The 8,834-nt window shown below is 49.7% G+C and overlaps 1 non-coding gene across 1 annotated transcript; it reads right to left on the bottom strand.

Moving 5' to 3' along the window:
* Nucleotides 1-7,795: 7,795 nt before the first annotated feature.
* Nucleotides 7,796-7,868, bottom strand: trnat-ugu (transfer RNA threonine (anticodon UGU)). The gene has a single exon. It is a non-coding gene; the product is annotated as a tRNA-Thr (tRNA).
* Nucleotides 7,869-8,834: the final 966 nt, after the last annotated feature.

Here is an 8,834-nt window from a genome sequence, read left to right as displayed (position 1 = left end):
ACTGGAGGAGGGAGGTGAGGGCTGTAGGATGGAGGGGTTGGAGGAAGGAGGGAGGAGGCACGCTGGAGGAGGGAGGGGAGGAGGGCTGCGGTCGGGGGAGATTGCAGAGAAATGCGGGTCTGGGCGGTTAGTTGGATATGTGCAGAGTTTCACAGAGTGGGGTGTTGGAGGGTTGGAGGAGGGACGGTTGGAGGGGGACGGAGTGGAGGAGGAGATTGCAGAGTTCCGCTGGTCTAGGCCGTGACTGAGTGTTGGATTACGTTCAGTGTTGATCGGAGTTGGTGGTGGAGGAGGAGGGGAGGGGGAGTGAGGGGGACGAGGGCTGCAGAGGGGAGGGGATTACACAGATAGGCGGGTCTGGCTGGAGAGTTGGATGTGTTCAGTGTTGTGCGGAGGGGCGGGAGAGAGGGGGAGGAGGAGGGGAATGTGGAGATCCATTGGGTCTGGGCGGAGAGTTGGATGTGTTCAGAGTTCCAAAGTTTGCACCAGGATCTTGAGCTCGTGGCTCCAGGTTTCGAAGCAGAATGCAACATGGATCTGGGACAGGTTGGACCTCTGCATGTCCTTCCCCTCAGGACCGTCCTTCAGGTAGCCGTCTACTCAGTAACAGTGTTTCTCCTGTCCAGGTAGGTAAAGAATCAAGGGTTGACAGAGGGCCCACACTGAACACTGGGCTCGCACTGAACACAGGGCCCGAACTGAACACAGGGCCCGCACTGAACACAGGGCCCACACTTGTTATGTATTGTGTGTTCTCCTCCCACCTGTGGTGGAGCTGTGACAGCAGATAAATGGTTGGGTGTTCTCTTGGTTAAGTTTAGCTCTCTTTGTTCGGAACTCTCCAGAACTTCCCTTTCCCTTCGAATAAAGCACTTCATGTTTGGATCTCTTGAGTTCTGAGTTCTAATTGTGTCTAGGTAAAAAGGTACTGACACAACAAAGTGGCGACGAGGATTGGATGAATCTGCATTTGTTACGGGTGCAGTGAGTAAAGAGAAATTTAAATTTGAAACGTGAGATGGCTACTATATTAGGAAACATCGGTGATTTTGATGAAAATGTGGAGCAATGGAGCACTTATAAGGAACGTTTTGACTATTTTATCTTGGCGAATGCGGTGGCAAACGAAAAGGTCGTGCCTATCTTTTTGAGTGTAATGGGGCCGAAGACATTCAATTTACTTCACAGCCTTGTGCAGCCAGATAAGCCAGGAACTAAAACATATAAGCAACTAGTGGAAATTCTTGGAGCACATTTTTCACCAAAACCTCTGGTTATTGCTGAGAGATTTAGATTTCACAAATGGAATCAAGAGGAGGGGGAATCAGTGACGATGTTTATTGCTGCTTTAAAAAGGTTGTCGGAACACTGCCAGTTCAAGGAGGTGCTGAATGATACCATTAGAGACAGACTTGTGTGTGGTCTGCAAAGTGCAGCCACACAGTAGTGCCTTCTTACTGAGGACAACCTTATTCTTGAAAAGGCCATTGAAGTTAGTGTTTCCATGGAGATGGCGGAAAAGGAGGCTCACCAGTTGAGTTCAACAGGGAGAGTTCACAAGGTGTCGTCTGAGCCTAAAGGTGCGCGGAACGGCATGTGTTACCGTTGTGGGAAAACGGGCCATCACGCTAATGACTGCTGGTGTACGGAGCTGGAATGCCGAAATTGTGGCAAAAAGGGTCACATTGAACGCGCCTGTAGAGGTAAAAAAAGAACAGACAGAGCTGGGAAGCATAGAAGCAAAGTGTCTGTATTTGGACAAGAGAGGAAAAAGAGTGTTCATTCAGTGCAGTATGATGGAACAAGCAAAACAGAGGGGAGCGACACCTTTGAGGAGGAAGAGGTGCACATACTGACGGTTGCAGGTGGCTCAAATGGCTACTGGGTGTCACCACTGGTGGAGGGACAATCAGTGCGGATTGAGGTGGACACAGGCGCGGCTGTGTCCCTTGTTTCAGACACTGTCTACAACAAAATGCTAAAGCATCTTACCCTTCAGCCAACAAACATTGTGCTAAAGACATATACTGGCGAACCTGTGACCATGAGAGTCGCCATTGAGGTGACAGTTAAATTGAACGGACAGACTGCAAAACTGCCACTATATGTGGTAAAGGGAAATTACCCATCGCTACTGGGACGTGCGTGGCTGGAGAAAATCACACTGGACTGGCCTGCAGTCCACATGATGTCAAAAGGGGAGTCAGGTCTGACTGCAGTGTTAAAAAAACATGCAGAACTCTTCAATGGGGAACTTGGGAGCATGAAAAAGATCAGCGTGACACTGGACAAAAAACCTGACAGCAAGCCGAAGTTTCACAAAACCCGACTTGTACCCTATGCAATTAGGCCAAAAGTTGAGGCTAACTTGGAGGCCTTAGACGAGAATGGAGTCCTGGAGCCTGTGAGCGTGAGCAAATGGGCCACACCCATTGTTCCTGTCCTGAAAACGGATGGATCTGTTCGAATCTGCGGGGATTTTAAAGTGACTATTAACCCGGTGCTTTCTGCGGAACAGTACCCTCTTCCCCTCATTGATGATCTTTTTACGAGCCTGGCCGGAGGGCAAAAATTCAGCAAAATAGACTTATGCCAGGCTTATCTACAAATGCATGTCGATGACAAATCAAAGGAGCTGCTGACAATTGTGACACACAAGGGGCTATACAGGTACTGCCGCCTTCCATTTGGAATTACGTCGGTCCCTGCTCTATTCCAAAGGGCAATGGATCAGATTTTGAGTGGACTGCCAGGAGTCCAGTGCTACCTGGACGACATCCTTGTCACTGGGACAAAAGAGGAGGATCATCTTCTGAACTTGGATGCAACACTACAATGACTGAAAGAGTACGGACTCAGAGTTCGTAAAGACAAATGTGAATTCTTTCAGTCTTCAGTTAGTACCTGGGGCATGTGATTGACGCTACTGGCCTCCATAAGGCGCCGTCAAAGGTCAAGGCGATCGTGGAGGCCCCAGCACCCCAGAATGTGAGCCAGTTACGTTCATTTCTGGGGCTACTTAACTACTATAGGAAGTTTATTCCAGACTTAGCAACATTGCTGAAGCCGTTACATCAGTTGCTATGTCAAGGCAAAACATGGAAATGGACTGAACTGTGCAACGAAGTTTTCGCCCAAGCAAAGAAAGCATTGCTGAAATCGGAGGTCCTGACACACTTCGACCCAAAGCTACCCATGCAGCTAGCATGTGATGCATCACCATATGGTGTGGGAGCAGTCATATCCCACATCATGCCTTCGGGTGAAGAGAAACCTATCGCCTTCGCATCACGCACCTTGAACAAGGCCGAGAGTAACTATGCGCAGATCGAGCGCGAGGCCTTGGGAATCGTTTTTGGAATCCGAAAATTTCATCAGTACCTGTTTGGGAGAAGGTTCACACTCCTGATGGACCACCGTCCATTGACTTCAATCTTCGGGCCCCACACCGGAATTCCGTCTCTCGCTGCAAGCAGGATGCAAAGGTGGGCTTTACCGTTGTCAGGACACACATACGACATCAAATCTGTCACTGCAGTTCAGGTGCGAAGGTACACCCGCAATGATCCAGTCCTGTCTGAGGTAATGGATGATGTCATTCGAGGGAGATCTATAGGAGATTCTCCTAGTTTGAAACCTTACGTTTCAAAAAGAAATTAGCTCTCCATCCAGGCAGGTTGTCTTCTTTGGGGACGCCGTGTCATCATTCTGCCACCTCTGAGGGAACCTATCCTGCAACAACTTCATACAGACCACAGTGGGATGGTCCGGATAAAGGAAATGGCAAGAAGCTACTTCTGGTGGCCAGGTCTCGATGGGAATATTGAGGAGAAAGCCAAAACATGTTCCCCATGTCAAAGGGTCCGGAATGTTCCGCAGCTGGCAACTCTACACCCCTGGGATTGGCCTGCAGAAGTGTGGCAGCGAGTACATGTGGACTTCGCCGATCCTTTCTGTTGTATATGTACATATAAGAGAATAACTGGTCTCAGACTGCAGTACCGGCAGTGACCACCCCTGTATAAAAGGCGCTAGCGAGCCTCTGTTGTTTAGTTTCGTTTATGCCTTTCACCAGTAAAGTTCTGTTTGTTTTCTCTCCTGCTAGTCCGTGTCTCAATCATTCATGGACTTAACACTGGCGACGAGTTAGAAACGAACTTACCTGCAACTCAGCAGCAGCTCCGACGACGTTGTTGAAGGTCGGAGCCAGAAGACAGAAAAAAAAAAAATAGGCCAACGAAACTCGAGAAACGGGCGTCGACCGTCAATCATTGAGTTCAAAACTTGCAGGAGAGACTGTTCAGAGCCAGGCTGGGTTCCTTGGTCCGTGGTTTCCCAGCTAATCGGGCTGGTGGCAGGTAGTGCTCTGATCCTTCCTGGGCGGCGGCGGGCTGAAGCTCGATCGGGTGGCCTTTCAATGGGGCCGGGCAGCGAGTCGGGAAGCAAGGAGAGAGAGAGAGGGTGGAGCACACAGGGCGCGGCCGGTGTTTCAAAGCTGGGCAGCGTTCGGACCTCAGAAGAGAAAGGGAAGTGTCCCAGAGGATCCGCTCCACGACGGGAAGATAATAAAAGAAAATTAATTAATATTTAACGCGCAGGAAACCGTGGAAAGCAGCGCTAACAACAGCGGGGAAGAAGACAAAGCGCGGGAGGCGCCATTTTGTTAAATCGGGGAAGAAGGCAAAGTGCGGGAGACGCCATTTTAAATTTGCAAGATGCCGAAGACTGGCTGTATCACTGCTTTTGATAATACATTAGAGGACTGGACCACGTAGGTGGAAAGAGTCGAGGTATATTTCGAGGCAAATGAAATAGCGGAGGGGAAAAAGGCATCAATATTGCTAAACGTAATGGGCGCTAGAACGTACGGCCTATTGCGGGATCTGATTACTCCAGCCAAACCGAAGGCGAAGAGTTTTAATGAAATTGTTGCTGTTCTACGGAGCACTTAAACCCTGCACCGCTGTTGATAGCAGAAAGATTTAAATTCCACAGGAGAACTCAGCACAAAGATGAGAGCAATGCTGAGTATCTTACGGAACTACGCAAGCTATCAAAGCACTGCCAGTTCGGAGCAGGACTGGCAGATACCCTACGGGACAAATTTGTCTGTGGACTCCTGAGTGAAGGAACACAGAAGAAGTTACTCGCAGAAAAAGAGCTGACGCTAGATAAGGCTTTCAGCGTGGCAGTATCGTATGAAGCAGCAGCCAGGGGAGCTGCAGAAATTCAACAAAAACCACAGGAATACGGCACCCATGAAATGACACGGAGATTTGCAAAATGTTATCGCTGCGGCAGAACTAAACATGACCAGAAGGACTGCTGGTCCAAAGACAAAATATGCAGACAATGCGGGAAGATTGGACACATTGCACAAGTTTGTAGGTCTGGGAAGAAGACCAGCGACAACAAAAAGGCTACTAAGGAACCGTACAAGAAAGTACAAAAGATGACGGACAGTAGTTCCGAAGACCAGATGAGCGATAGTGAATCCGAGAACAGGAGATTAAGCTGTCTCAAACTTCACAATGTAATCGCAAAAGAGGATCACCGAACCATTTGGGTCACCCTCACGATAGCAGGGTCCCAAGTTAAAATGGAATTGGATACAGGATCAGCGCTAATCGATGTTCCAATTGCAGCTACCGCAGAACCGGTAATATTGGAAGCAGATGAACCAAACAACGACATTGATTCCGACTCAACATTGCCAGAAGAACCTGATACTCCAAAGAGGCGTTATCCAGACAGAATTAGGAAGCCTCCTCAAAGACTGAACTTATAATTGCTTAAACTTAACCAATGTATCTAGCAACAGTAATTGTGATTGTAATTCGTTATCATTAGTTGTTAAATGAATGTTATGTACTGTTTACCTAAAAGGGGAGGAATTGTTGTGTATGTACCTTTAAGACAATAACTGGTCTCAGACTGCAGTACCGGCAGTGACTACCCCTGTATAAAAGGCGCTAGAGAGCCTCTGTTGTTTAGTTTCGTTTATGCCTTTCACCAGTAAAGTTCTGTTTGTTTTCTCTCCTGCTAGTCCGTGCCTCAATCATTCACGGACTTAACACTTTCGAAGAGAAGATGTTTATGGTGGTTGTGGACGCTCGTAGCAAGTGGCCGGAGGTCGCTGTGATGAGGTCTACCACAGCAGAGAAAACAATTGAGAAACTTGGTGACATGTTCAGCCGTTATGGCTCACCAGAACAACTCGTAAGTGACAACGGTCCACAATTTGTATCACAGGAGTTTGCAACCATCCTGCATGTGAATGGTGTCCAACACATCAGGTCTGCGCCCTATCTTCCCTCTACTAACGGCCAGGCAGAAAGGTTCGTGCAAACTTTGAAGCACGCCTTGAAGGCATCGCAAGGTCAGGGCTCAATCCACCAACGTCTGAACAGCTTCCTGTTGTCCTACAGGAACAAGTTGCATGCCACAACCAAAACTTCCCCCACTTCGCTCATGATGAAGAGGCAGTTGCGGACAAGTTTTGACTTGCTTAAACCTCCAAGGGCAGAGCAGGTTGTCCATCATCAACAACAAGCTGAAGTTGAAAAGAGAGAGAAGGTTTCATCCGGGAGAGCACGTCCTAGCTCGAAACTACGACACTGGACCGAAATGGGTTCCTGCTATGGTGATCGCGCAGACAGGCCCTGTGTCTTACATGGTTGAGACTGCTGAGGATGTCATCTGGAAAAGACACACAGATCAACTGTTGCTAGGAGCAGAGACAGCCACAGAGGCTCCAACGGCTGGTTGGCCTGAACTGTTTCCGGATGATACCGCAAACCAGCATCCTTTGCCACAGTGCTCTTCTCCAACACAGGAAGTCAAAGTGACTGTTCCAGCTGTGCAAACTCCTGGCTTTTGACTGACGCAGGCACCTTCTCTATCTAGGCCTGTGTCAATGCCTACTGCTGTGGAAGCCAGCGATGACCGCCGGTATCCTGACAGAGAGCAGCGGCCTCCAAGACGCTTGGATTTGTAGGCTTAGCGACTTACCCACAAGACTGGGGCAGAATAAACCCCAGGGTAATGTCAGGGGTTGAGGCAGTCTACCTCTACCCTAGGTTAGTTGAGTGCATTGAAAGTAACTTACCTGTTGAGGAATAATGTGGACCTTCCATTTAAGAGGGGAGGAATATGTTATGTATTGCGTGTTCTCCTCCCACCTGTGGTGGCGCTGTCACAGCAGATAAATGGTTGGGTGTTCTCTTGGTTAAGTTTAGCTCTCTTTGTTCGGAGCTCTCCAGAACTTCCCTTTCCCTTCCAATAAAGCACTTCATGTTTGAACTTCTGAGTTCTAATTGTGTCTAGGTAAAAAGGTACCGACACAACAACACTGAACACAGGGCCGGCACTGAACAAAGGGCCCGCACTGAACACGGTGCCCCCACTGAACATGGTGCCCCCACTGAACACAGGGCCGCACTGAACACAGGGCCCGCTCTGAACACACGCCTGCCCTGAACACAGGCCTGCACTGAACACAGGGCCCGCTCTGAACACAGGGCCTAGACTGAACCACAGGGCCCGCACTGAACACAGGGCCCGCACTGAAAGTGCAGAGAGAGGAGGTGAATGGGAGTTGGGGAAGGTGAGAGAAGATAATGAGGGGGATGTGTAGAGAGAGGGTGAAGGGTAAGGAAGAGAGAGAAGTGCAGGGGAATTGAGCAGAAGGAGAGGGATTGGGAAGGGCGAGAGGGCAAGAGTGCCTGTTCTCGTGTTGGTCTTGGAGCAGTTTCATACTTAAAAGTAAACATGCTGTGAATTAACAAATTTGCACAGGCCCCAGTGAGATTTGAACTCACGACCCCTGGTTTACAAGACCAGTGCTCTAACCCCTGAGCTATGGAGCCACCTGTATTAGATTACTTCTTATTCCGGTTAGTGCTGTGCATTTGAAGAATGAGGCAGGGCGCAGTTTGTCGTGTATGTACCCGTCTACCCTTAAGGAAATTATTGTATGTAACCGTTCACCTTTAAGGGAACTACTTTAAGTGTGGCACTACTTGTTTGGCTTCTGTATACTGTAATACCGATAGTGACCACACCAGTATATAAGTGTTGTGACAGGATAACTGGGGCAGATTCGCCCGGACCTTCGAATAGTAAAGATCTGTTTGTTGTTATTTCTGAAGTCTGTGTATTTATTAACTACACAACCCACAGACTTTACAGTGGTGATGAGTCCGATCGTACCCTGCGGCAAGATTACCAAAGCAAGAAGAGCGTCGAAGAGAGGCAACCGCACTCGTCGTGCTGCTGGAAGAAAACACGAGGCTGCAGCAGGAGAAAGGTGCAAGACTTTAGCAACAAAAGCTTCCGCCTGCAACAGGCACTGACTACCCTTCTACCTCGGTACGGAGTGAGCCGATCAGCAGGGAACAAGGCGGCTGAAGAGACTGTGAGTAGGGGAAGGTGTAGAGAATATCCGGAGGATAAGGGCAGAGCACTCGACCTCGGTCGAGGGGGGAATGGAGCCGGTCAAAAGCCGGGTCCAACGGCATCGGGTGACAGCCGGACCGCGATCGGTGGGAGAAATCCGGGCAGCGACCGCAGCCACGAAGCGCTGAGCCTGGGAGTAGGCGCGGGAAGAGAAACCCAGCCGCAGCCGGGGAGGGAAACACCGGTCTGCGAGAGGGCTGGGGAGGCGAACGGGAACCGTGCGGGTGAGAGCCGGGTGCGGAGAGAGAGACTGTGAGGAGCCAGTCCAGCGGCTGAGCTGTTCTCCACCAATGGGGTACTCAGAGCCGGCAAAACCGAACGTGCGGGAGTGGGAGAGAGACACAGCCGAAAACGGGGTGAGAGACTGCGCGAGAGCC

This window comes from Somniosus microcephalus, unplaced genomic scaffold, assembly GCF_052327205.1.
Source record: "Somniosus microcephalus isolate GS21.2 unplaced genomic scaffold, FLI_Smic_1.0 unresolved_chr2, whole genome shotgun sequence".
NCBI lineage: Eukaryota > Metazoa > Chordata > Chondrichthyes > Squaliformes > Somniosidae > Somniosus > Somniosus microcephalus.
This window is presented reverse-complemented; position numbering and strand designations above follow the sequence as displayed.